Genomic DNA, 27,209 nt, shown 5'->3' with positions numbered 1-27,209 from the left:
ATATTTTTCCATTTTTCTATTTTCAATAGAAATTTATATGTAAGACACATTTTTGCGTTAATTATTAAAAGTAACAGTTCGGCGATCTAATTAAACACACGTACATGCTTTCTTCATCAGAAGCATTTTCGACAAAAAATAGGTCATTTAAATATCAGATGAAAATCGATAATTTCCAGAACATAAATTACCGGTCAGAAAATTCGAGATATCACATCGTGTAACGCATAACAAGTACGAGTCTCGCACGCTCCTTCTGATTGTGCAGTTCAGGCACATTTCGTCGATGATTTCGATGTATCCGCCTAGGCAGGGGCGGGGAGAACCATATGACGTATGGAAACGCACGTTCGTACCTATCTACCGATCGACGACGATCTATGCCGTTCTCACGGTGGATGCACCCGCTATGCACTTTTATCCTACGCTTCAGCGGCTCCCCCGCCGCGAAGTCAGATCGATAGATATTATTTCCGGCCTATGCACGACATACGCTGAATTCACAATGCGCTTCCGCGTGTGCACGTTACAACGCACCTATCATAATAATACCAATGCGTTTCGTGCACGGGTTACGCGTGTATCCCTCACGTCTCTATTTTTGCACAGGCTATACATGTTAAGGTTGAAAATCGCTTAATCGCTTCATTGAGTCATCTTCGATGACCGCCATGTGTCAAGATAAACTATTTCTAAAACTAATGCTATCTGGATTTGCCGTTTGGCATTTCCAAAATTTCTCGAAAATACGAGTGAACTGCATTAAAGTCATAGAGAAGTTACTTTTGAAAGGAATACGACGTATTCGTCTCTAGCAAAATGGATCTAACTTCGCTTCCGTATATAAGCTTAATCCTATGGGGAGTTGACGAGATTCGCAGTTTGCGTCTCCCATTTCGATTAGAAGATTCAAGTGCGCCTGCCATATTAGATCGCGAAATTAAGTTACCCTAAAATCGATTATATAGATTCATTTCTTGAATAAAATGGCTTTAATAACGCTATGTAATAGTACATTTCCGCGTTCATATAAGAGAAAAAGAAAACTTTTCACAATTAAAGATGTAAAGAAAAAAAACATTGAATGGATTAAAAGTAAGATTTATAATATACAAGATTATGTAATATATATTCAACACCAATCATTTCCAGATGTGTAATTTGTCATACTACCATTTTCTCTCTCTCTCTCTCTCTCTCTCTCTCTCTCTTCTGTCTCTCCCTCAATTTCCACTTCAATTTCCAAAACCGATGACGAACGAACAGCGTGACCGAATCTATCCATCCATTTGAAAAAGTCTCATTTGTTCATTTTTAACTAGTTTTTCTTGCCAAACAAAATTTGCACATTTAATAAAACGAAAAAAAAAATTTTTGCATTCTTCATCGAAGCATCGTTAGGATATGAAGTAGCGTTCAATTATCGTTGACAGCGTTCGATGAGGGTAAATTTAATGGGCCTGCTTAATAAAAGGCGCTCTTGGCGCGATTTCCAGCTATAATTCTGAAATCGCAGGTCGTTAAAAACAAGCATGCAGGGAACGCGCAAAAGTCCCGCGCGTCATTATCGCTGACAAATCGGCGTACAAGCCGATTCGAAAACACTCATTAATTTTCGAAGGAACCTCATATAAAGCAGGCTCGCTCATCGGCGGTGCCATTGGGAGCCATTAAGTTACCCCCGGAATGGCCGAAAAGCGTCCCGCGATATACTCGGGCGCGGAGGATGGTATGTACCGAAACGCTTAAATTTAATCGGAGGATGAGGAAATTCGGATGACGGTGCGCGCGAGCGCATTAATGGCGACGTGGAAATAGGTGACGGCGGGGAAATGGTAAAATTTATTATCGCGTCAATTAGAAATTGATGGAACGTTGGACGGTAATCGATTCAGGATCGAATCGGCTCGCTTCTAATAGCCCACCTCTGGGATATCGTTATCGTCCGCCATTGTTTAAACATTGCCCGTTAAAAATATGAAAACGATACACACGATAAATGCTCCCGTTTCTCTTTTCACATGCGATAAAGTCCAATTCGGAGAGAATAATATCTCTAACGTGTTTTCTAACGGGCGAGGCCGTAATTGAACTAACTTCCGTTGTTTGTTCACGGTTTTTTACAGCAAACTGCCCACATACATAGCGGAGTGAATGCAAATAATGGCTACCGAGCTAAAGTTGGATAAAAAAAAAAGAATAATTCGCACAGAAATATTCTCCCTTCTTGCTAGAGGAGCTATTCAATTCGAAAATTTTACCATAATTTCCAATATTCGTTATATTCCTGCATATATGTTGGCTATTATACTGAGCAAGTTTATAACTGTAAAAAAATAAATTTTCTTTCATATCATATAAGTTCAAAATATCTTAATCATTGCATGAATTATGTGACCATGGTTAATAAAATTTTAGTAATTTATCATTCCTAATCGTATGCATCAACAAGTTATAAATATCATTAACTAGCTATCGCGTGGCATGCTAATTTATTATTTTGGCGTTTTATAAAGCATGCAGCGCAACTCCTGTTAGAAAACATGTTTGTAAAACGATCCACCGGATTTACTTATCTCTATAAAAAAAAGAAAAAAATTCTCTTTGAAATGATGTAACGAACCGTCACTTAACGACTATTTTCATCGTGACTATTAATCACTGACTTTTTATCGATTGATGCAAAATATGCGCATATTGTGGCATAGCCTATGAAAATCGAGCCGGAGATTATTATAATCGAAAAACGAAAAATTCTGCTATATATGTGCGTATATTATCCATATTTTTGCCTCTCTCTCTCTCTCTTTCTCTGTCTCATTCGTATTCCATCACGCGCATGCGTCCATAAAGGTATATAAAAAATAGAATATCATACAGTAGATTACAAAGGTCTCCTGAGCTTATTTTCCCCTCTTTCCATCAGAAACGATAATACTGCGAAATAGATTAAGCCTGCGAAATAAGCCGCAAATCAATTCTTTTCCGTTCAATTCCAGATATTCGCAGAGTTTCCTCGGTTTTCGCGAATCAATAAATCACTCCGGAAATGATTTAAATTTATGAAGCAAATCTCGCGTGGAATTACGCATTCCCTTAATCCTTTTCATCCATCGTTCTTCGAAGCGGAACTTCAAATCCATGCGATCCCCGCATCCCATTACTTTCCGACACAAGGACCTGTTGACTTTAATCGCATATACGAACATCAAGCCATCGGAATAATCCTGTCTCATCCGATCGCGATTTTTCCCCCGGTTCATCGAAACTTTGCACTTTAGAATGACAGCGGGCCGAGATAGCTAGATACGAGACGCTGAAGGGTTGGCCAAACGCGAATAATAAAAGCGAGAGACGGTGTCGCGAGAGAAATCTCGGAGCCGATGAAGCAGCTCTATGGCTCCTGTACGCGAAGAGAAGGAAGAGACGCAAAAAGCCGAGGAGATGAGGCGCCTCGTCCAAAGTTCCCTACAGGACTCAAAGGCCATTCTCATTTTCTCCATTTTGAACTGTCGAGAGGCCGACTTCGTCTCTCACCCGAGGGCACTATACTAATTAGAAAACTTGGAAAGTCCTTCGGATCATAAGGATGACAAGGGAAAGGTGGAGATGAGAGAAGAGAGGCGGAAGCGCGACCAAGTCTACGTTATCCAAGTAACGGGAGACTTCAGTGCAAATATTTGTCGCAGAAGGGGTATGCGTTTGCGTTTTCCCGAAAGGAACCGGACTACATCGTTTGTGATGCATATAAAGCTTTATATCGTTAGTTAAATATAATGTTGCGAACACGAGCTTCGACTATAAGCTCGATGTACCGTAACTTATCGTTACTTTTTTCTATATAATAAAGCATACGATCTGCAAGATAAGCTGCAAGATCGATACTCTGTATATATATGTATACATGCATATATATATATATATATATATATATATATATATATATATATATATAAAACACACACGCATACAATACGTCCAGTAGATTACCGTAAATAATGCGCTTTCCGCCGCCCAGTTAAGGGACGTTATACAGAATACGGAAAACGTACAGTAAAAATAAAGGAAGAATAAACGAATGGAGCTGCGGGAATATCAGATGTGTGTACGTTATCATACGAAAGGAAATGCGTATCGACGGAAATAAAGCGCCTTGCCTCTACTCTAGGGAAACGTATTCGCATTACTCACGTTCGAAGGCTTGCTTTCACAAAACCGAATGACGTTTTTCTTCGAGAACGATGTGTCTGTGTGTTTCGAGGAATATGCGGAACAAATATAATAAATTATTTTGACGGAACTAAATTGTAAGCAATTTAGTTGTAACAAAGATAAAAAGCTTAATATTCTTAAAGTTTGGTTTATATATTAATTAGATAAAATAGAACGATTTATCTTCAGCTGCGCTCATGCATTCTTCATTATGTTACTATCCAGTCGTTCTGTTCTCATTTATAAAAACACTGAGTGAGTAATTATGTATGTTATGTCGACGTTAAATAAAAATCGCTGTTTATTAAACCAGAATGTGAATTAAAAATATTAATTATATTAATGCAAATTGAAACAACATACACTTTTGGAGAAAAATAATATTTTATGTTATTTTGAAAATAAATATCTATATCATCAAGCTCTAAATATTCAACTCTAAATATTTGAATAAATTTTCTCTGTTTTAACAACCTGTTTTATCACTTGGCATGGCAGCAAAAGTTCATATTTTTTGTGCGAATAAAATTATTTTAAACTTCCTCTTACTAAAAAATATACATGATGCTTCAAGCGCTTTTTATGAATTTCTATTTTCCAGCAAAAAGAATCTAACGTGGAACAGAGCCAATTTCTATTTTATGTATCATACATATAGAGATATTCTTAGAACTCAATAGAATATGATATATTTATATTTTCTCTTTTCTCGCTTTTATCTTCTCTAACGTTAAAACTATATATATATATATCATCAAAAAATAATTGTATCAATTATTTCTCACACTATTTTAAATTGCAATCCTATACTTCAATGATGAAAAAGATGACAAAAAAAAGAATTCGAAAAATTGATCATCGTTTTTAATATTCAATTACAACGTTGATTAATTTAATTCCGTCGAAAGTATTTTTACAAAGTTTGCGGGATGTCATAGTCATGAGGAGCAAATGATATAAAAATATTTCACTCTGTCTTTCGCTCTTTCGTCACCGTTTATTGCGAAGGATTCTAGCAATAAATCCAACGAAAAGCACAGCACTGAGGAAATGAACATTCCTGTTTTCAGCAAAGATTTTCGATAAAACTTTAAAAACCAAATACGTTAAAAGAAAGATTTGTCATTTTAAAATTACGTCGATCGTAATTAAGACGAAAATAAACTTCAATCTTAAATACTGACGTCAAGACATTATTATTTTCCTACATTAAACCAATTTTAAACGATATATTATTCGCATCAAAATTCGAGACAATATAATTTTACGTTAAATTAAATATATTAAAATTATATTGAAATTAAAATATAATTTTTGAAATTTTACACATTTACATTTAATTCTAATGCTGCTTCACAAGTTCTTTTTTCTTTTTTTGTATACTGCATTACATATAAAGTTATATGAATTTAGTTCTGTTCCGAATTTTACCGCGAATTATAGAATATCTAAAATAAGTTTTAATCCTAAAATGGCCGATGAATTTACTCATTTTCATTCGTGCAATTTATCTAGGAACACTGCTTCGGAGTATTATCCAAATCAGTCGGGCTTAACGCACGCTCCGTTCTCTACATGCTTATTTCGCAAATGAGCGGTAACGAGAGTCGACTACAACAATTTATCAAAACGCTAAGCAATTAATAATCCGCTCGCGGTATACCGATGAAACTACTTGGCAGCGAGGAGAAAAACGATTCGGGACCATTGTTGCGTATCAGCATGCTGACGCTGAATTAAGGAACTCAATTACGAAGATTATTAATATTCCACGATCGAGTAAGGCATAAGCTTAAAATACACAATGTATCAACAAACAAGACAGCTGAATGACAAAGCAAACATTTCGGAAATGGAATTGGCAATTTCAGTCCACGGATCTCAATGTCATTGATGTCGATAGTGGTCCAACTTGCGTCTATTTCGCGTATCTTCGATCGGGACAATAGCCACTGTCGATTGTAGTCTGCAGTGGAAGTGCAGTCCACTGTAATCTAACAAAAGTCAATGTAGTAATTGGAGATGGACACTACTCGTGTAATGGCAAGAGTATCAACGTTTCGATGTTCTCCTTTTCGATCAACATCGGTATCCCGAAAAGCCATCAACGATATCCACCGTCGTCCTATCAACCGCCGTAATATTACAAACAGGTTTCCTGGCTGCGTTTCAAGACGCGCGCTCGAATATCCGAAGAAGCGGTATCACGGCACAAATTTATGAAACTATGCATATGTAATACGTACTCATCCTCGAGGTAAAAGAGAGATAGAGATAGAAGAGGGCGTACGTTAGCGAGAAGTGGAAACGACCGGGGGTTGGAGCGCGATGCAAAAACCGTTCGCCGTTTTTGCCGGCGCCGCGACGTACAGCCTTCTTCTCCCGCGGCCGTAGAATTCCACGGCATAAACAGACATGCAATTTTCTCGCCCGAAAAGTGGGCAGAATCCGTATAACACCCATACGCGGTTAACGCGTTCCCTGGCATTTCGCGGCGCTTTGGCACGCGAATCACGTTTGCAGTTGGCGCCGAAGCAACATGCGGCAAAACCTTCCTCCTCTCGTTGTCAAGTGAGAAATCGTCGCTTGAGATCTCGAGGACGAACCACCGAGACATCGCCTCTGGAACGATTCATCCATGCGTAATCATCTAACGACTGAAGTTTCGTGCGTTCTCCTCTCCTTCCCGCTGTTCGAGACTAATTTCCGGACTCCCGTTAAAATATCGTGATTAAACTTGTTCATTATACGCGATTACCTCGGCCACGTGCGCTGGCCGACGTTAATTTGTCGCGGTACGCTGCCGACTCGATAAATATTCATCGCGCGTGGTGCTAACTAGAGGTCGAAAGTCGTCATGTCCGCTGCACTTTCTTGCTACGCGAACCAACGATTAGCCAAATTTTAGCATTGAACCTCTCGTCAATAGCAAATTGATTCTTTATTAGCATATATCTAATTATTAGCACATATAATATTTGTTAATAATAATATTTGTTAATTTCCTGATCTAAGAAAAGCGCGTTTATTATTCAAGTTTCGCTTTTTTATTATCCTGAAGTCGTAATTCAGACATTTTCCAACTTTCTGATTAATGTATAAATGATTAGTAAATGTACCTAAGAAAATGTACTTTATAATTATTACGTAGCTTATCATCTCTGCAAGTTTATTAAACTACGAGATTATAAATCTTGCTGGATACGTTTCATTAACTACTTTACAAAGCAGCGTTAACCGAAAGCCATTTGTCTGAAATTAGCTTCGCCGGCTTATAATGGATTTGAATGAGAGATTATTAACAGCATATTGCATATCTAGCTCTATTTATAATAACTCCTTCGAACCATCATTTAAATAATATTAATCTCCACATAAATTATATGTGTATATAAATTTTTTATTTATACACACTATATATATTCAGATAATAGTTTCTTGAATTTTCAAATATATATAGAGAATCTTTGTTCGTTTAACGTCCGAAAAGGAAATCCCTACAATGGCGATGCATTACTATCACTTTATGTATGTTTTCACGTATCGTGATATTTCGGGCATTTAAATTTCTCATATCATGCTGTTGCGAAAACTGAAAGAAACCTTTATTGTCGCTTTTCCGGTTCGAGTCAACCGGACAATCTATTCTTATTTCTTTTATTTTTCACCTTACTTGGATTTTCTCTCTTCGGAACTACACAATCTTGCGTTGAGATGGCTTCGGAGTAAACTCCAGCGAAGGTGCGAGTAAATTTCAAGGATGGCTTTTGTGAGCGCACCGTGTCGGAAAGACGCTTCGTGTTCTCGACGCCGACGGATCAATTAGCAACGAGCGTAGAAGAGAAGAGGGCTCCGCCCTTATGGCGGATTTCACGACGCATGAGATTATCTGGCGCACTAGTCATTACTTTTATCGGCCATTCAAGTTCGGGACACGGAAATTGATCGAGGATTACGACGTATCACGTTTTGTTGATCTCGCTGCAAAAATTTTGAAAAAAATACAGGCTGATAAAATACGAGCTGAGATCGAAAAAAAACTCATTCCTATACCAGCTGTAAAAATTCACATAGATTTTATATATTTCGCGACACTGTTAATCAAACGTGTCGCGCACATCGTCCGATTTTATGCTTTACTCTTCGAATAAGATCTTACGAAGGTACACGATATAATTTCGTTATAAATTTGCATTTTTTTACTCACGTTAAAAATATAGTTAATTTAAAACCCGATGTGTTTAAAACTCGTAAATTTAAATCGTGATGCTGATTGAAGAGCGCACGAAAATTTATTTATAATCTTGTTTATTATCTGTAATCAAAATCGCGTTGGTTCTTTTTAAAATACAATACGTTGAGGCATCACGAACTTTTGCATATACTTTACTGAAAATTTACTATCGTCTTTAACTTCGCATTGGCTGCATCGCACAGACGTCGCCTCTGCATAAATAATGCGAAAGCTATCCAAGTAAAAACACGACATCAACTTAAGCAGAAAAAAGAAAGAGCGAGAGACTATTTTTCTTCTTATCCGAGTTAAATTAATCCCTCCAAGAAGTATCGATTAATTCGAAAGTCGCGACGACCATCCATCTTAAAGTCACGCGTCGTTCATCCCTTTACGTGAACTTCGGGCCATCTTGAAAAGATGGCAGATTGCTTTGACAAGAACCAAGGAATTCATCAAGAAAAGGGATATTAGTCACGCGAAAATAATGGAAATTTGTACCGACACGCTTCTTCTTCCTTTAACAAACGCTCGTCCGTTTTATATGAGCCATAGAAGAAGACAAGTTGCGATCATGAAAGAGACATGTTGAATCGATTTCAGAAAAACTATCACGACGCATAATTTTCTAATTAGTATTTTTCTTATCGCATACTAGGTGCAGTAAATATTTGCAATTCGCGCGTACGAGCAGACACGAAGTACGAGGGATTAAGGCAAATTGGAAATTATATTAGCCCGGAGGAAACGCCGGAGTTCTGACATAAAAGCTAAAAGCTCTCTGGGAAAAATATAAGTAAATCTCACCGGCTTGTTTCACCGTAGAAATTAACGAGGCTTCTTCTTCCACGGCTTGAATGCTCTCTCTCCCTACCGTAGCATCCATGTAAACATATGTACTTATTTACACTTCAACACTTTGAGCTGGACTGTATATGTATACTATATGTGTGTATAATTGATTTGCATACGAATGATTAAACATATAGATATTTATGTAGGCGTACAACGCCTTTCATACGAATATGTGTTTAAATGCAATGCGCGCAGTTTGCTTATGTGTGCGTTGGAGCGAATACTTCTAACTAGTATCCGGTTACATTTTCGCGTATGAGACACACGAGAGCATCCCGTACCGACAAGTAAACACCACCGAAGCGCGCCGAAACAACGGCTTTCTCAGGGAGAACTTTACGCGCGGCACACCACTTATAACACGAGTAGAAGGGAGTAGCAGAGGAGAGCAATTACGAACATCTGCTCTCGAATCTACGTACACACATAGCGCGGCGAGTTCCATACTGGCTTTCATAAGCTCGACTTTAATCCTTAAACGCGTCCCGTCTCTCGTCAGCACCGGTAATACCCGTTAACGTATATCCGGGGATCGTTAGACGCGACGACGAGGCGGTGCCGCGAAAGTTAAGACACGATTTGCGAACTTTTTGCGTGTCAAATTGGTCGTTGACGCTTTGTTCACTACCTATATGACCTCTACTGAAATATTGAATGTAGAGGACAACAGGATATCGATCAGCAATAAAATTAACCGAAATGTATAAAACTATTTGTTTTGCATTCGCATTCATTTGCATAATAATTTATCGCTTTCGGGCGTGACATCTTTTTTATTTTTTGAAGTAATACTAAATATTCTGATTTAATTATACAAAAGTTTTTGTATAATGTATTCGTTTATTTATACGAAAGTGCAACGAATATGAACTGTTTAACCTAATTACTAATGTGTGAAATAGAAATATTATTATAATTAATTTACGCTAGTAATAAGAATAATTTGAAACTATACTAAATCATACAAATGCATATATTATGCTATTATAATTAATAATAGGTAATTAATAATGCAAAGTAATCAATAATAATTTATGACTGTGATCTATAATATAATGCTATTTCTGCAAATGGGTCACGGTATTGTAGCTATAGTATGTGCTAAAACAAGAAAATGAATTGAAAGAGATATAATGTTATGATCCTTCTATGAAAGGGCTAAAGGAGCTTTGTAGACGGTTTTCAAATTCCTCTCGAGATGAACATAATTCGCATAACAATACGCGCCATGATTAATCAACGTCACTTCGTTAGGACGATTGCACAAGCTGACTGTGACCCTCCGCATTCCGAAATCATGAGAATTACACAAGCATTTAGGTATTCTTGTTGCTGTACAACGTTGCGTATGTCACGCGTTAAATACACGTCTATTTCTTGATAAATAGTTATATTCTAGATAAGTAATAAACAAATAATTTAGTAACAATGTTAAATAATTAATTAATTTTCGCACGAGATATCAATGCTAGTATTTCTATCATTTTATTTTTATAAATTATGCAAGCTACTTCTTTTCATATGCGCGAAACAAATATTTCAGACAAAAAAGATCTTGTGTTGCTCCTTAATAATACATGAAATTTTTAATCGCCTCTAGGAATATCGACTTCGCATAAATTATTCGCGGCGCCTTCTAAAACAACATTTCTCATAATGCAAGCGCTATATGCGGCAAACATCCAGCCAGCAGTTTCTTGCGTCAGTTTGCACATATTAGCGTGGCTTTTGTCCCCTGCGGTTGGTTGAATACACCAACGAGATAGACATGCTGCGAATGGGCGGGCAAGCTGCTTTGATACTCTAACAAGCGCGAACAGCGCCTCTGAGTTATGTGTATTATACCTATTTACATAATGTTGACTCTTTGTATTCTAAATAAGATAAAATTACGATGAAAAGAATATACTTGACACTTGTCACAACTAATATATATATATATATATATATATATATATATATATATATATATAAAATTAATTAATGTATATATATATGTATATATATATATATATATATACATACATTAATTAATTTTATCACCGACGATCGATATCCTGTTATTCTGTATATTCAATACATATATATATATATATATATATAGTAGTTGCCACATAATTACATTGTCAAATTCGATATTAGATATAGGTACAATCTGGCAATAAAATAATTACTAGAACTGTAACTACAGAACAATCTGACATAGCCAAAAGTTAGTCGTAGTACTTATTGTTAGTTATAGCATTTGTGTTATAAACGTAAGACATAATAAAAATAAAATAACTTTACTTATTGCCATAATTCGCGTTGGATAATATAATGTAATAATTATTCGCGTATCATTACTTTTCTCCAAATATGTATATATATTAATTCTAGAAGTTATATATACGCCAGAAATTAATCTCGGATAACTTTCATCGTTGATGTTGCATCATACCGTTACATATTCCGCCCTCGTCAAGGAGATAACACAATTATATCTTAATTACACTATGCGTTCCCAAGAAAAGCCAGTTGATCGCTAAACTACTACTGCTAACCTCGTTTCCATAATACAGTAGTTATGCACACCGCAAGCGTTATATACATGCGCAAGCATTAATCTTCTTGTAGCAAAATAATAGCAACTGATATCAGCTTTAGATATATACATACATGAAGTATCTCGCAATTAATACACGTCAATCTTTCAAGAGCGTAATTGCTCAAAACTTTTTCATCGCGCATATATACTTTTCATTTAATTAAAAAAAATCTTTCTAAAAAAAAAAATAAAAAAAAACATTCAAGAATATAAAAAGTATCCAAATTTTATATATATATATATATATATATATATATATATATATATTTTTTTTTTTTTTCTGACGGTTTTATCATAAAATAAGTTTTTCACTCACCAATCGATGTACAATAGTAGAATTGATTTTCGTAGATATTGATCTGTAACATATAAATTTAAAATATAAATTATAATAATATTTAAAATAATTAATACATTAAAATATTATTAAATGCATAAAAATCGATGCATACAATAATAAACAAATATATATTTGATGGAATAACGATATCATTTCCAAAAAAATATTCTTTTTAAATATAAGCTTTTATTTTTCTTATTTTTTAATCAAAGAATCCAAATGAACAAGTAATAGATTAACAAAAAAAATATAAATATTGTTTCTAAAGTTGTTCCACCGTTGCCTGATGTCTCTCCTCCTTTCAGGCTATTGCATTTATTCGCGAAAACACGAACCGTCTACGATGAAAATAAACGCGCGATATCTTGTACTCTCGAATTAATCAAGACTCGACGAACCATTTATCTTTTAACTAACGTCCGCTTCATTTTCTAACGCGCAATTTTATTTGCGAATTCCGCGATCGTGAATAAACGAATCAATGTTCCGTTTCGCGGACGATTGCATTCCAAATCAACGAATCGAGATAACAACGATAATGTCGAATAAAAATTAAGCTCGAAGCAAGACAAGATCTAATCGATCAATAAGATTGATACGAATGAGATTTATTCCGATTCTCGTTTCCTTATTCGTATCTTACAATTATATCGACTTGAACTCAATTAAGTACGACTCGTTATGAAACACTAAGGTGCTTTATCACAGAAGATATCATACGGCAGATAGACATGATAAGAGAGAAAGTACTTATTTCCGCAATGCTAACAATTTAAGCAATCTAGGGAATGGGAGGCCAATCTCTCATGCAAAATCGGACTAAGTTGCACCAGTCAACCTATCAACGCGATTCATATGGGATATTACGGCATATAAAAGTCATCACTACAACTAATATCATATGACAGGATAGACGGAACGAGAGGAGACCCATTAACGACGATTCCATAATCGACCGATTCGGGTCGAGCTGCTTGTCAGAGCAGAACATGCTCTCATTGACCGTTCCGCAGCAAGGTCTCAATGAGATATCTCACTCCATGGCATCGGAAGAGCGATCATCGGCGACAATCATAAACGCGAAGAGGGATGTTGGTAAAATAAGTCTTACAAGTCTTAAAAAACCATTTACGTGCTCAGCTTTCCCTTCAGGATAAACCTTCGCTAAGCCTTCTCGCCAACTTTAAGATTTATCCGATAAATCTCATTGATAAAAAAAATTTTACACATGTATATGCATACGTAAAAATAAAACTTAAAATAAGAAAAATGATTACTTTTTTATTTCGAGATCTCGAAAATGATTGGATCAATTTTATTCTGATCGCAATTTAAGATTTATATCAAAATTAAATCAGAAAATTGCTGCTAGATTTTTATTACACGACGACTCTAGTTATAAAGATATTTAGTTGAATGCACTGCACATGCTTTTGATATAAAAATTCCAGATAAGCTATTTGATGATATATCGTGAACATGATTACGGCCAGTAGTTTTTTTATATACTTGACGTTGTGACATCCTGACGGCTTGACAAACAGAAATAATAAAAAAGAAGTAGGATAAAAAACATATCTTTAAAAAATCCGTAGAAAATTTTTCATGTAAATCTTATGCACATCAAAAATTCTACTTTGTGGAAAGATATTTTACAGTCAATAGTTCTACCGCTGATTTTATTCAATACTATGAGATACGAATGTTCTGTCACTGCTTATGACAAGAAATTGCATATCTACAATTTCGTCAAATGTCATTTCACCTTATGTAGCGGGACTTAACCTCGATGTAAGCTAAGCCTGAATATCTATGGAAGCTTTGTATGCTGGAAGGTGACAATAATGTGCAGCCAATAGTGTGAGAGGGGGATCGAGCATCCTGTTCGAAAACCGATAAACCGGAGGGTGAAACTATCGCCTCTTTCTCACCGTCTGCTGGAGGCTCGACATCGCTGTGCCGTTCTTAACTTCCTTTCCGTTCTTTCTTCCTGCTTCGCTTTTTTCACCTACGGTGCCGCGCAACATCTATTTACCATAAAATAGAGTTTCCAGCTCTCTAGGCAGCTAGACTTGCATTTACCGCCGCGCCGTTTATTTCTTCCCCTTCTTATCGTGCAACGAGCGACATACGGAAAAAGTTCCAGACGTGCAATGTGGATGAAAAATCTCTAGTATATCTGACATTAACTGCACGCCAAATACGATTCGCCAATTGAACGAACATTTTCGAAGCTAACTAAACAAGTACATTGAAATTTTCTTATTTCTTTACTTTCGATTTTTTTTGCAAAAACTCGAACAGAATGAAAAGCAAAAATACTTGTTCACTTAATCGCCATCTTGTATCTTGTTTTAAAATTATATTCTGGCAATCTCTCTATGCTTATTAAATTATTCAATTTGACTTGCGAGATTTGAATTTAATATTAATTATCGTTTCTCTAGTCTGCTTCTGAACATCACTCTACAATTTAATTTCATTACATTTATGAAAAGTTTTCAAATAATAATCTCATCTCTTTTTTTTCAATTATGTAAAGAAAATATTACGTGCTTCTATGAATATCATACATTTTTTAATCATTATCCGGCGGTTCATCATGATAATAGACCATTACTAACAGCGAATAGATCTTTCTATCAAATAATTTTCAATATGCGAATTGTTACTTTCATCGATTTTTATCGATAGATATTTATCGATGAAAAACTATACATTCTGAGTATACAAACAAAATCCTTGCTACATATTCATTTGAAAATTTAGAAAAATTTGCATACAATAGTGATGCAAAATGTCTCGTAAGGCGGATTCGAAACTATGTAAGAAGAAATATATTTTTCGAACTTGGAAGGCGCGATTTGGATGCAATCTTGTATCAAGACTCATAAATATCTTTTCCCCGAGATCTGTGCGACGATAAATGCATTACTTTGAAGGCACGAAAACTTTCAGAACATACTACTATACGTATATAGTTTTCTTCGACTTTCCACATTCGAAATAGTTACGATCGTCGAAGAAATATAAATCTGCGTATTATATTAAATATATATCGAAAGTCTAGTTTTAAACAATTTCTTGCTTCTTGTTCATATTCCTTCTTCCTTTTTTTAATTATACAAAGAAAATATTAGATATGCTTTTACAATAATTACACATTTTTTAAATTATTGTCTCGCGTAAATCGTGAATAAATTTAATAGAGAACTGTCAGTAGTAAATAAATTTAAAAAAAAATATTATTCTTTCGCACTTATTTAATTCTCTAAATTTCACAAATAACATTTTATTGTCACTTAAACTTAGCATTTAAACTAATAATATTCTTCTTTAAATAACTCTTTAAAACTTTTATAAAAAGTAAAATATTAATATATATGGCTAATGTATAAAAGTGCGTCTATTATATAATAGTTGTAAATATTTATTAATCATATTGATTATCATTTTTATATTCGTTATTTGTAATTTATCCGTTGAATTTCTTTTAGCATTATGGCGCACGATGCTGGTGTCATCAATGCATAGCGCGATTACGTCCGTCGAAAAAGAAGAGTTTTCACTTTAGAGTTTGATCTTCACGAGAAGCGTGTAATTCATTGTGTAAGCACGTCGACGAGGTAAGTCAACTAAACACGAACAGATCTACAATATACGCGACAGTCGTGCTAAACGTGAATTGGGACATGACACTTTTTCCGTTCTAGAAGCCTCGAAAATGAAAAAGAATATATTTAGTCACGTACTTACTACGAGAGGGGTTGAATAGCTAGCTCGTGGGATGGAGACCGCGATTCTACTAGGAAATTCACGATCGTGCAGTCGTTGTTTATTCGGTTTCGAGAGTGAAGAGAATACGCCTCGCAATGAGCTGGAACGGATTTCCTACCATATATATCGATGCATCGACAGAGATAAAATCGCACAAAACGGATACTAAAAAATATGTAAAATTTGCATGAGACAGAGATACGCCAACATAAGTTTGTTTATAAATTGAGAAGATCGATATTAATTTATTGAATTTATTATGCATCGAAAATTTTTTTAAATAAATCGCATATAAAGCGGATTATCGAGTCTAGTATCACGCAAACTCCATTTAAAGAACACTATATATGTACGTATATGTATGAGAGAGATTTCAATTTATCGTTACCAGGATTATGTGTCCACACTCGTGCACCATTGTTTACAATTTGCCAGTAACGCGTTGAAAATAAATTTTTGCAACCACAATCTCCGCAGAAAATATCAACAACATCAGAGTAAAAGGCGAAATAAATAGTATTACACATTTTAAAGTGTTTGTCGCCACGACGAGAAATCTACCTCGAGTAATAAATCACGAGAGAGTTGGCTACATTTATCGTGAGCTGTTGTATTTATCAACTTGCCCAGTTGCAAATTACATCGCAATGATAAACATTGCGGAATAACTGTTTTTAAGTGGACATTTCCCGTTATTATAATCGGTCTTTTGTTTATTCGTAGGATTTGTTATCCAATTAAATCGCATATAATAAAATTATAAGAAAAAAAAATTGCGATTTCGCTCCGATATTTTTCTCGTCTACGCTTTTTCAGGAGTAAGAGAGGCATTCAAATTAAAACTCTCGAATTGAGATTTATACATTTACTTGATATAAAACCAAGCTAAGAAGGGTAGGAAGGATTAAATTAAAGGTCTCGAATTAAGATGTTTAAAAAAAAGCGTATTAAACAAAACTTTAGAATATTATTTAGAATATTATTAATCGTGTAAATATTTAATCTCGCGATGCAAAATAATATCGTATGAAATTTTACGACAACAAAAATGGAAGATAAATTATTTGATAACAATCGTTGGAACAAAATGCAACCTGTAAGCGTCGCTCGTTCGGATGGTGTTTGCGATTATATCGCGTGCCCAAAAAAATTCCGCTTGTCGTAAAATTGAATTTCTGCTAGTCAGCATCGACTCAAAACGAACTAACAGCACGCGAGATTGCATTTACCGGCGTTCGAAAGCGGGTACGCCACATTGGCAGAAATTTCGGTCAGAATTTCGATTGTGCAGCGAAATAGTTTGAATTCGAACGGTGCTATTATGCACATGCTTCCAGCTGCTAAATGCGCGCGAATACCAACGTAAAGTTTAACTCGAAACAGTAAACAGAGCTAAGCTTCTTACGAGCATAAATTCGGCTGTATTATGTATTAAACAAAGCAAAATAGCTTAACATTGAATATCCATCATAAACCTACAAATAAAATATGTTACAACACGATCGCTTTTCAAATATTATTTTTATTTTTACGCAATGTCGATAACCGCTAAATCCGTTTTTATTTTTAAAAAATTCGCCATCGCGTCAAAAAAATACGTTCAAAATGAAAATTCTGATCTTCGTCATGTAATTCTCATCCAAGCCCGTTTAATTACTGTACGTTTATTCTACGGATAAAATTTTTTCACGATAAAATTTTCAAAGTTTTACTTTAAAGTACGCTTCGCATCTTTTTTTATTTAAAATCATGTCAGAACTAAGAATAATCAAATCCTTTTGTTACAATTCACGATAAAATATATTCCATATTAGAAAGAAACTCTAACTCCAATAGTCGTTTCCAGCCAAAGCCCGAGCTACTTTCCTATCGGTAGGACTTTTGAAAGACGGGTGCTTACAACTATACGAGCGATTTAGTCTCCCGAGCACGTATCAGTGTCGCGCTTGTCTATGGAAAGGGCGACGCATGTATGCACAACCGATGTGCATCGCACATTCACCCTTTCCTTTGACTTCTCCTCCGGCTCCTGCATCTCGCAGTGCTCCGGAATATATTCTTTAGCCTCTCAGCATTTCTGCTTTCTTCTTTGCACGGATTTTGCTCGAAACTAGCGACATAATAGCGAAACTACCTATGTATCTCAGTCGCCAATCTATCGAATAGAATTGGGGTTGATAATGATTGAGAGAGAGAGAACTTGATGGAGGGGAAACGAGATCCGTGAGACGATGTATATGGCCTCGGTCGCTGCCGTGAATTAACTGGGTGCAGCTGTTCCCTGTTTTAGCTCTACCAGCGACAGGAAGAGTAAAAGCGTGAGAGGTTGTGAGTGATCAAGGACATGGGGCGCTAAAAACGAGTGCGCCCTCGACGCGATATAATTTCTTCGGGCCGCAACGAGACTCAGTAATGAGTTGTTATTCGGAACATAGAACTACACACATTGTGAGAGCGACGACTTTAACGACCACCATAAGTTCCCTCAGAACCGTGGCAAAGGATGGAAGGAAAATATTGCTGTTGGTTGTAACTTATTTGGCTCGTTATTTGCGGCAACCTAAAATTTATAATAGCCAATTATATACGTGCGGTAAGTTATAAATATGTTTAAAGATATAACAAAATTTGCATTACATTAATGAACTACGTTTGTGAAAGAGATTTTATTCAACAGAAACAATTATTATTTTGAAATACTTCATGCAATTATATTAATTTTATATCATAGCAATTATGGCTTCGATGTCACATAATTTTAATAATAGTTTAATTTAATTAATGTTTACTTGGCCACCTTCTAATTCTATTTCCAAAAAAAAGATGCAGGAATAGTTAACTAAGATTAACATGAGAATAAACTAATAAAATAAATTATTACTAAATACTTTTTGCTAAATGCGTGAAATTATATTCATCAGCGACAGTCACGCTGATATAGTTTTATTTATGTAACGCGATAAATAATGTCGCTATCTGCTAGTTACTGGAATCACGCGACCGACGCATGCAAAAATGCGCAGTTAAATTAAAATAAAGCGTGAGGCGTAAAATCGCAAGATTATCGCCTGCAGTTGCGATCGATGATGGTCTGTTGCCTGGCACATGGACGAGCGTATCGGCGATAATGTTTGTAATTAGGCGATGTTATAAGGTGCGGAACGGACAGACAATTTGTGTCGCGGGTTGACCAGAAATTCGGCAAGTAAGTTATCGACTCGTAGATTATCGGACTGACGTGTTCCGCATGCCGAGAAGTCCCCGACTTACCCACTCGGGTTATTGGACATTCCTTATCGCTCTCACGTCCGTTGCAAATTCTGGGACCGCGCGGTCTAAAGCTACTGATTGTCCGATTAATTTCATTATACATTTTGTCTAACAATTTTATTGCGCCACCGTGAGAAAAATAATTATTTCGCGGTAGACGTATTTTTTGCAAAATTGAGCTCTGTCGTTCTCTTTTCTTTATCGGGCGAAAATTGAGAAGATAATCTTTCTTTACAGAAGACACATAATAATATATATTATTATAAAATAATATTAAACAATATTATTATGAAGTGAAATACATATTTCCACTGTGATATATTTGTTTTAAATACGATTCGATAATGTGATAAGGTCTATAGTTTCATAGAAGATACATATCGCGTTCAAAAAATTCTTAAAAATTAAGAAAAAAAGTATATATTGCAAATAAAATATCGAAAAATATATTAAGGAATATAAATCTCATTTTTATAGAAAAAAATGCATAATATATAATACAGCTATTTAATAATATTGTTTAAATAGGTTTATAGCACGTACTGCACGTTTATCGTATACCCGAAAAAATGCGTTGTGCGAAATTCCACACCCTACTCCCGAAAGGTTGTCGAATCTATCGAGATATCGATTCTCCTAGAGGGGCACAAGAGAGTTCTTAAACTCGTAGCACCATGGGGGATTCTAGAGAGCCTTTCGAAGTCTCAAGACGCACGTATCGTCCGAAACGCACAGAGAAGATAGGACTCGAAGCGTACACCTTTTCTTGCCAGCAGCAAGATTTTTCTCCCAGACCAATGACACAAGACCAATACAATTTTGCCGAACTGTTTTCTGCACAATTTTGCAGATTGTGCGAAAGACGAAGTAATATTGGAACAACGATCTGAACCAAGAAATTTCTTTGCATGGGGAACATACCCTTTCGGAATATACTACGACAAACATCGTACGTATATGTGTTTATACATACATATGGATACATACACTTTTCTTTAATACCGTTTACCCAAGTCTAATTAGTAAAAGAGGTCGGTACCGATGTTACGGATAAGCGATTATGAGCTAAGACAAAGAGATCGCGAAGTGGCTGTCAGTGGCAGCTTTTGTCCGCGCAGCCACTATTCAAGACATTCGCGCTTTGTCTACCATTCATCTCTCCATTAGTGATCGTATCCCCATGATGCCGAACAAACGAAAAGTGCAGATGAGTCACACTTCCAGAAAAGCAAAGTGCATTGCCATTAGGAAAATCTGTCTCCACATTCACTTCTTGATTAGCCTTTACATAATACCGTAATTAAGCATATTATGTGTCTATATGTGTATATGTATATATATATATATATATATATATATATATATATATATATATATGTAATGTTTATGTATATACAATAAGATACAAATTTAAAAAATATTATAATATTGTATAATGTATTTTAATTAATTAAAATCAATATATTATTTTTTAACACATATATACTTTATTATTTTGAATATTATTAAAATTATTAACTCGTTAATATATATATACATATATATATTCCTGAACTAATAATTTTCATAGTATATTCAAAGTAATAAAGTATATATGTTTTAAAAAATAATATATTGATTTTAATTAATTAAAATACATTATACAATATTATAGTATTTTTTAAATTTATATCTCACGATTATAGTCTCACAAAAAGTATATGCAATATTCAATGCTCGCGGTTGGATGATACGATAACTATTTAGCAATTTAATTTCTTTTGGAATCAGCGGCGAGAGTATTCGCTGCACGATTTAAAATCGCAGAACGCATCCGAGAGAAATTACGACGACGGAGCACGTCGCGGCGAACTCGCACGTTCAACGTTTATACGTCAGTCCGTGTCTGGATTAATTTAATGAACCGCGATGTTTGCACGCATGCCTACGTGCATTTAATACCGATTTCCCAATAGTTAAAAAGAGACAGAAAAAAAACCGTGGCAACCAATAATTCGCCGAGATATGTATACGCGCATACACATACGTAGCTCTTTCTCTCTCTCTCTTTCTCTTTCCGCGTGCGATACACGCACCCACGTTCCAATACACGTTCGCGGCACTGTCGTATGACGATTATCAGATTTATAGTTTGCTCGCGGGCGGAATCGTTCGGGCGGGTAACGTCACATCGAGCGGGGAAAGGATATTTAGACGTATACCAGCACGAAACGCGACGGCGGTAAAATGAAATATTTGCCGATATCGAATCGCGCGAACGCGCCGCCCTCCGGATTTATAAAATATAAATATCCATCCTTTCTCTCTCTTTCTCTCTCTCTCTCTCTCTTTTTCGCTCTCACAAACGCTGATTGAATTAATCATTTCTTCAAATCATCCACGATCTAATAGATCGTAAATAGTACGTCCCAGGATTTGATATGAATATGTAAATAGTATTGAGTTGCGACTTTTATATCATTTTTTTTTTATTATTTATATTTTCCAGAACAGGAATATAACGGCGCTAAATAACGAACAGTTCGAACAACATATCGATAAATCTCGTGAATGTATATTGGACGAGGCTTGTGAACAAGCATGAGCGCTTTCTCATTACTTCCATGAGATTGCCGGTCGTTCCTTTACGTGACTACTATTCCTAAAAACAAAAAAAAGAAAAAAAAAGAAATAGGACCGTCTTACGAGAGAACGCAATTTGCCTCTTACAATCAATCTCACGAGTTGCCGGAAGGCTTGTTTTCCAAGAGATTGCATGCGACGAACAGCTGTGATGAGTTTGCTTTTCGCTATAGAGATGGCGAATATCACAGCCGGAGTCAACCATTCTGCGGAATAAATACGAACACAGATATAACACAGTAGGGGCAGTTACGCGGCGGGGAACAGGAAAGTTACGAGGGAGAAAAAAAAGAGAAACTGGGAAAATGTGCAAAAGCACGCTCATATGCGGTCCGACTGGCCTGTTAACTTATCTAAATGTCTAAATGTAGCATCGTTGCCCAGAAGAGGCGTTAACTTTATCGGAACTCGTTTTAATAAAACTGGAACGCGACATGCCGTGCCATTAACCGCGCTTGCAAAACTGAGAATTGGACGAGAATTAGGCAGCGTTAATTTAGAGTTAGATTACGAAGCCGTGTAAAGCCAGAGGCCTTCATAACGTGACGACGCACGTTTCCCAGCCGAGAATTATGCCGATCGTAAAAACTATTATCCTTGTTATTACCAGTCTTATTCGTTACTGCATTTAAAATCCTTTAACGCGAAAGGGGACTGGAATAAAAATAGAAAATTAAAAATTTTATTCCAATCCAATTTCCAAATTAAAATGCATATGTTTGTTTAAGTATACTTATAAATTGTTGTGTGCGCAAACTGTTCTTACATTTCTTTTCTTTTTCGTGCAATATGTGACACATTTATATTACATTTTAATTTTCTCGTAGACAAGCTGTATTTGTATGCTGAACGTAAATATTTTTGTACGTTTCACCACAGCAACTGCTGTAAGCTAATTTCGCGCAAGTCACGAGATTTCGTGGAAATTTACTAGATTAATTTAAGTATTATATCGCAACGTCTGTGTCTCACAGAGAGAAGAAGGGCATTGTCCTTGCTAGAAACAGCAAAGTTACTACGGAAACGAAGAAACGGGCCAAGAAAAGAAGAGCAGGAACGAAACAAGAAAACTCCATTACGTTATGAAGCTGCCCTGTCTGTTTCATAGAACGATATTTCTGCCATACGAAAGCCATATCTATGCATTGTATTATCGTACGCTAATTATCCGCATGCAACTTTATTTTCATCGTTTCCTTACGGAACTTCTCTCCGTGGGACTTTTGCTCGCTTTGAATCGATATCGAGATTATCTTGCAAATTATAAAATAAATATAACATCCTGGTTTATATTATAAAGCTTGAAAATTGCGTGCTAAAATTAATGTGCTATTACAGAATGGTAGTCGGCTCATGAAATTCGTGAAGCATTACAAACTTGGTCTGCCCGAGCTCAATTACGCTGATGAATTACGCATACCCATCCTCCAACGCGGACTGGAGAATGAATTCATCTTCGTCATATTCGTTGGCATATGTATCTACCGAATAAAGTGGCATTTTACTAGCTAACACCGCTCGAAAATCTCGCCGCTCAATAAAGTAGGGAGACTACGTTATTGTATAATTGAGTATAAACGGAATAAAAATATAATCGCACAGACATAGAGATATCGAAATGAATAGAGACGCAATATTGTAGATCTATATATATTGTATCAATTCAATTAATTTCAATTAATTGTATCGGTTCAATTAATGGAATCAATATCGTGAAATAATAAAATAAATAACGAGAACTGAAATTATCTTTATTTATTATATGCCAATCTTTTCGCATTTTTTCAATTTTATTTCACTTCTAATGCCTTTAACAATATTTGACGAATAAGTTAATTGCTCTGTCTTTCTCTATTCTTTGTACTACTTTTTTCCGCATTGGCCGCATTGCAAATAATTTAAAAAAAAACAAATACAATGGTGTGTGTGTTAGAATATATTTCCGCCGAGTTCTTGATATTTTCTTGCAACTGTTACTGAACCTAATTAAAGCTGATGACCCACTCATTTTATTGGGCGAAGCAAAAGGCGCCAACGCCTAAAGTCGCAAGGCGCAAAACTCATTGCGAGAACAACGGCTGCAGTGGCAAAGCTTGATGAGAAATTCCGGAATGGGAACAATCGACTCTATTTCGGAAGAGTCCCCGATCTCGGAAAAATGCGCTAAATAAAAGCAACGCGTGAGTACACGAAGAAATATACGGAAAATATACGGAAAAGAACTTTATCGATACCCCTCTCCCGCTGGCGATGCACAATATCCGCTTTGACGCCGGAGTACCACGACGATCGTGTCTCGCATCGTTGTCGCGGGATGCATCGAATTTTGCAACTAGAGAAAACTCCACAGAATTTCATAATACGCCGCGTGAAAATTTCAACGCCGCCGCTGCTCTTGCCGTAAAGAACCAGGTGCGTTCAACTTTGTATTACAACTAAATGGAGAATTTCATACTGTCGAGAGGCCAAAGTGCACGGACCCCAGGTATGTTGCGCCTGCTTCTCTTCTTCCGCCCGTTTTTTCCACGAGAAAAATAGAAACATATTGAGAACTGTTTTTAGAAGTTTTCATAATATGCGACGAAAATACTCAGCATTAATTACGCGATCTAAACATCCCACGAATATACGCGAGAAAAATAAGTTGACATTTGAAAATACAGTATCGTTAAATGTAATTAAAAATTTTCAGAAAAAATCCTGTCGTTACAATTCTATTTAGCATTGATATGATTTCGCGTTGAAATAACTTTATACGATTAAAAAACGTTGCCTAAAAGAAAAAAAACGAAAAAGTAGACGACATTGCCACAGTTACAAGTAAATAAAATAAAAAATCCAAAATATGCTACCGACAGAATATATAAAACAAATTTTACCTTGGCGTATGATTTCTTCTACGTTTTAGAATGATGTAAAATTTCTAGCAGAATGCACGAGCGATCAATATAGTTGCTAAGAGCTTATAGGTAGAATGTTTAATTACTAAAATGGAGTACAAAAAGAAAACAAAAAAAATATTTTTTATGTTTCATGCAAATAATTGTTTATATTCTAACTTTTTTTAATTGAAAAAATCATTTTACGTACGTACAATTATATTTGCTTATCAAAAATTCAGTTTTTAGTTACATAATAATAATACGATCGATAATGTATATAAAAATATAATAAAAAAAAGTAAAAATATAAAAATATAAAAATGATTCAAATGATACAAATCAAATAAGAAGCAAAAGAAGGCTAGGAACCAAAGACGCAGGTAATAGTGCGTGATACTAATAATATATTATGATAGAGAAATTTTGTAGTTATTTATCTTACATACAATAAGAAGCGCAAAAATATATGTTTAAAATGTACTGTCGACGTTTTGACCCTGCTCTGATCCTTTTCAAATAAGAAAATTAAAATTATATATGTATGTATAATATTATGTTTTTCCTATTTGAAAAGGACCCAGAGCAAGGTCGAAACATCATCGACAGTACAATTTAAATATATATTTTTGCGCTTCTTATAAATTCCTAACCTTCTCTTTTCCTTCTTATAAAAATATAATACAATTCATAAAAACAATAAATATGAAAATATATTATGAAAGAAGTAGTTCCGGCGAATCAATTAAATAATAACCCAATTAATATTCGCCGTATATTAACGCAACGCTATTTTTTTCATTTAAAAACAATGCAAATTATACGCGTTACTAATTAAACTATATGATATTTATATAATAAAATCTGTAAAATGTAAAATGTTCGTGAAATATAAAGATCTACGTGGTATTATTTTGCTTTAATGAGAAACATAGAATCAAAAATAAATCATAGAATCGGAATTGGATTGGTAAGTTGGAAGATCCATAAGCAACGAATGGAGCAATCGTTGAAAAACTTTTCGAATTAAGATAATATGTGTGCGCAGTCTAGAATATTATACGATCTAACTTGGACCATTAATTTCCAATGTCAGATTTGCGCCGAGCGTGCACGTATTTCTGATCCTAGATACTTCTTCATCGACAAAAAAAATCCGAATCGTAACAATAATAATACGCTAAAAGAAACCGATACCTTAAGCAAAAATCAGTTACCGATATATTCGGAAATCCGGTACGTTATGTTCCTATTTGCGTTTTGCGAGCGTCGACAGTTTAGATGGAACAATATATATCTACTATTCCTGTGAAATTCTCGATTCTGGAGAAATCGGACATCCGTGGCATATCAATGAAAGAGAGAGAGAGAGAGAGAGAGAGAGAGAGAGAGAGATAGAAAACACTGGTCACCACGCGGCCAATTTCATTCCGCCCCAGATCGCCGTGACTTTTGTACGGACACGCGTAGACCGACCTAATTTCGCACGCCCCAGGAAAACGATCGTCCGTGGCCAATTCCATGAACGACCGGTACTGCATCACCAGCTACTGGTAATATCGCTTTCAGTGGTGGAAACGCGGTTCGATTACCCTCCTCGTCGACGAGAAACGACGCGGTACAAATCCTCCACCGGATGGTGTGAGGCGGAAATGGTCGTACGTGTGGCGGACTCGTGCGAACAGCATCGGGGGTCGTCGAAGAAGCACCTACTGATTCCCTATTAGTCCGATTTCTTATCCGGATCTTTGCTCGACTATAAGAAAAACCGTAACGCGTTATACCTCGATGCTTTGTACGAAAATAGACGGTCCGCGACGAGGAGTGGATGTTACTCGCAGACACGATTTATAATTTTCGTTAAATGTTGTTTCGGATTGAAATTGAATAATTTGCCGATTCCTTCGAATCGTTAAAAAAGCGAAAAATAATAACGTTCTACACGTCATATATTTCTTATTTACGTGTCTGACCTTACGCTTGGAAGTATTATAGATTACGAAAGAAACGAAATGTCGATCAATGATTTTCAAAAAATAATCCCGTGCAATGCAAGGAACGATAAAAAAATTTAAGTTTTCCGAAGTTTGAAAATGGACGCCCCGAAAAATGAGATATGTTCGTATTTGGCAAACTTTGCACGTACACAGAGAATCCACAAAACGGACGGGAAGAGGCAAATGCAGCGCAGATAGTTTCTTCTCGATTTGCACCATTAATTTCTCTTATTTTACAACCGTTTACTTCTTCTCGTATCGTCTCCGCGTACAATATTTTATCCTGAGACAGCGAGTGTATTCTGCTTTACAATAAGACAATGACGCGTTGAAAATTTCACCATTAACCGTAAGATAATCGCGATATAAGACGCGAAAGAACGATATAAAATATTTCGTTGTTGCCATCATCATAAACGCTCCAGCATCCCATTTT

General features: G+C 35.6%; 3 long non-coding RNA genes across 10 annotated transcripts in view; 2 read left to right on the top strand and 1 right to left on the bottom strand.

Moving 5' to 3' along the window:
- The window catches only part of LOC145961028 (uncharacterized), a 121,021-nt gene extending 105,197 nt beyond the window's left edge, over positions 1 to 15,824 (top strand). Inside the window, exon 4 of the long non-coding RNA XR_014435542.1 lies at positions 15,726 to 15,824. This is a non-coding gene — a long non-coding RNA (uncharacterized LOC145961028). The remainder of the gene's footprint in view (positions 1 to 15,725) is intronic.
- Positions 1 to 27,209, bottom strand: part of LOC145961027 (uncharacterized) — a 117,741-nt gene that overhangs the window by 82,322 nt on the left and 8,210 nt on the right. For all 8 annotated transcript variants that reach the window (XR_014435534.1, XR_014435540.1, XR_014435535.1 and 5 more), the window contains exon 2: positions 12,205 to 12,247. This is a non-coding gene — a long non-coding RNA (uncharacterized LOC145961027). The remainder of the gene's footprint in view (positions 1 to 12,204; positions 12,248 to 27,209) is intronic.
- LOC145960684 (uncharacterized) lies at positions 19,039 to 23,642 on the top strand. The gene is made up of 2 exons (XR_014435444.1): positions 19,039 to 19,210; positions 21,764 to 23,642. It is a non-coding gene; the product is annotated as an uncharacterized LOC145960684 (long non-coding RNA).

This window comes from Camponotus vicinus, unplaced genomic scaffold, assembly GCF_025532165.1.
Source record: "Camponotus vicinus isolate PSW18456_S1 unplaced genomic scaffold, iyCamVici1.0 SCAF_10, whole genome shotgun sequence".
Classification (NCBI taxonomy): Eukaryota; Metazoa; Arthropoda; class Insecta; order Hymenoptera; family Formicidae; genus Camponotus; species Camponotus vicinus.
This window is presented reverse-complemented; position numbering and strand designations above follow the sequence as displayed.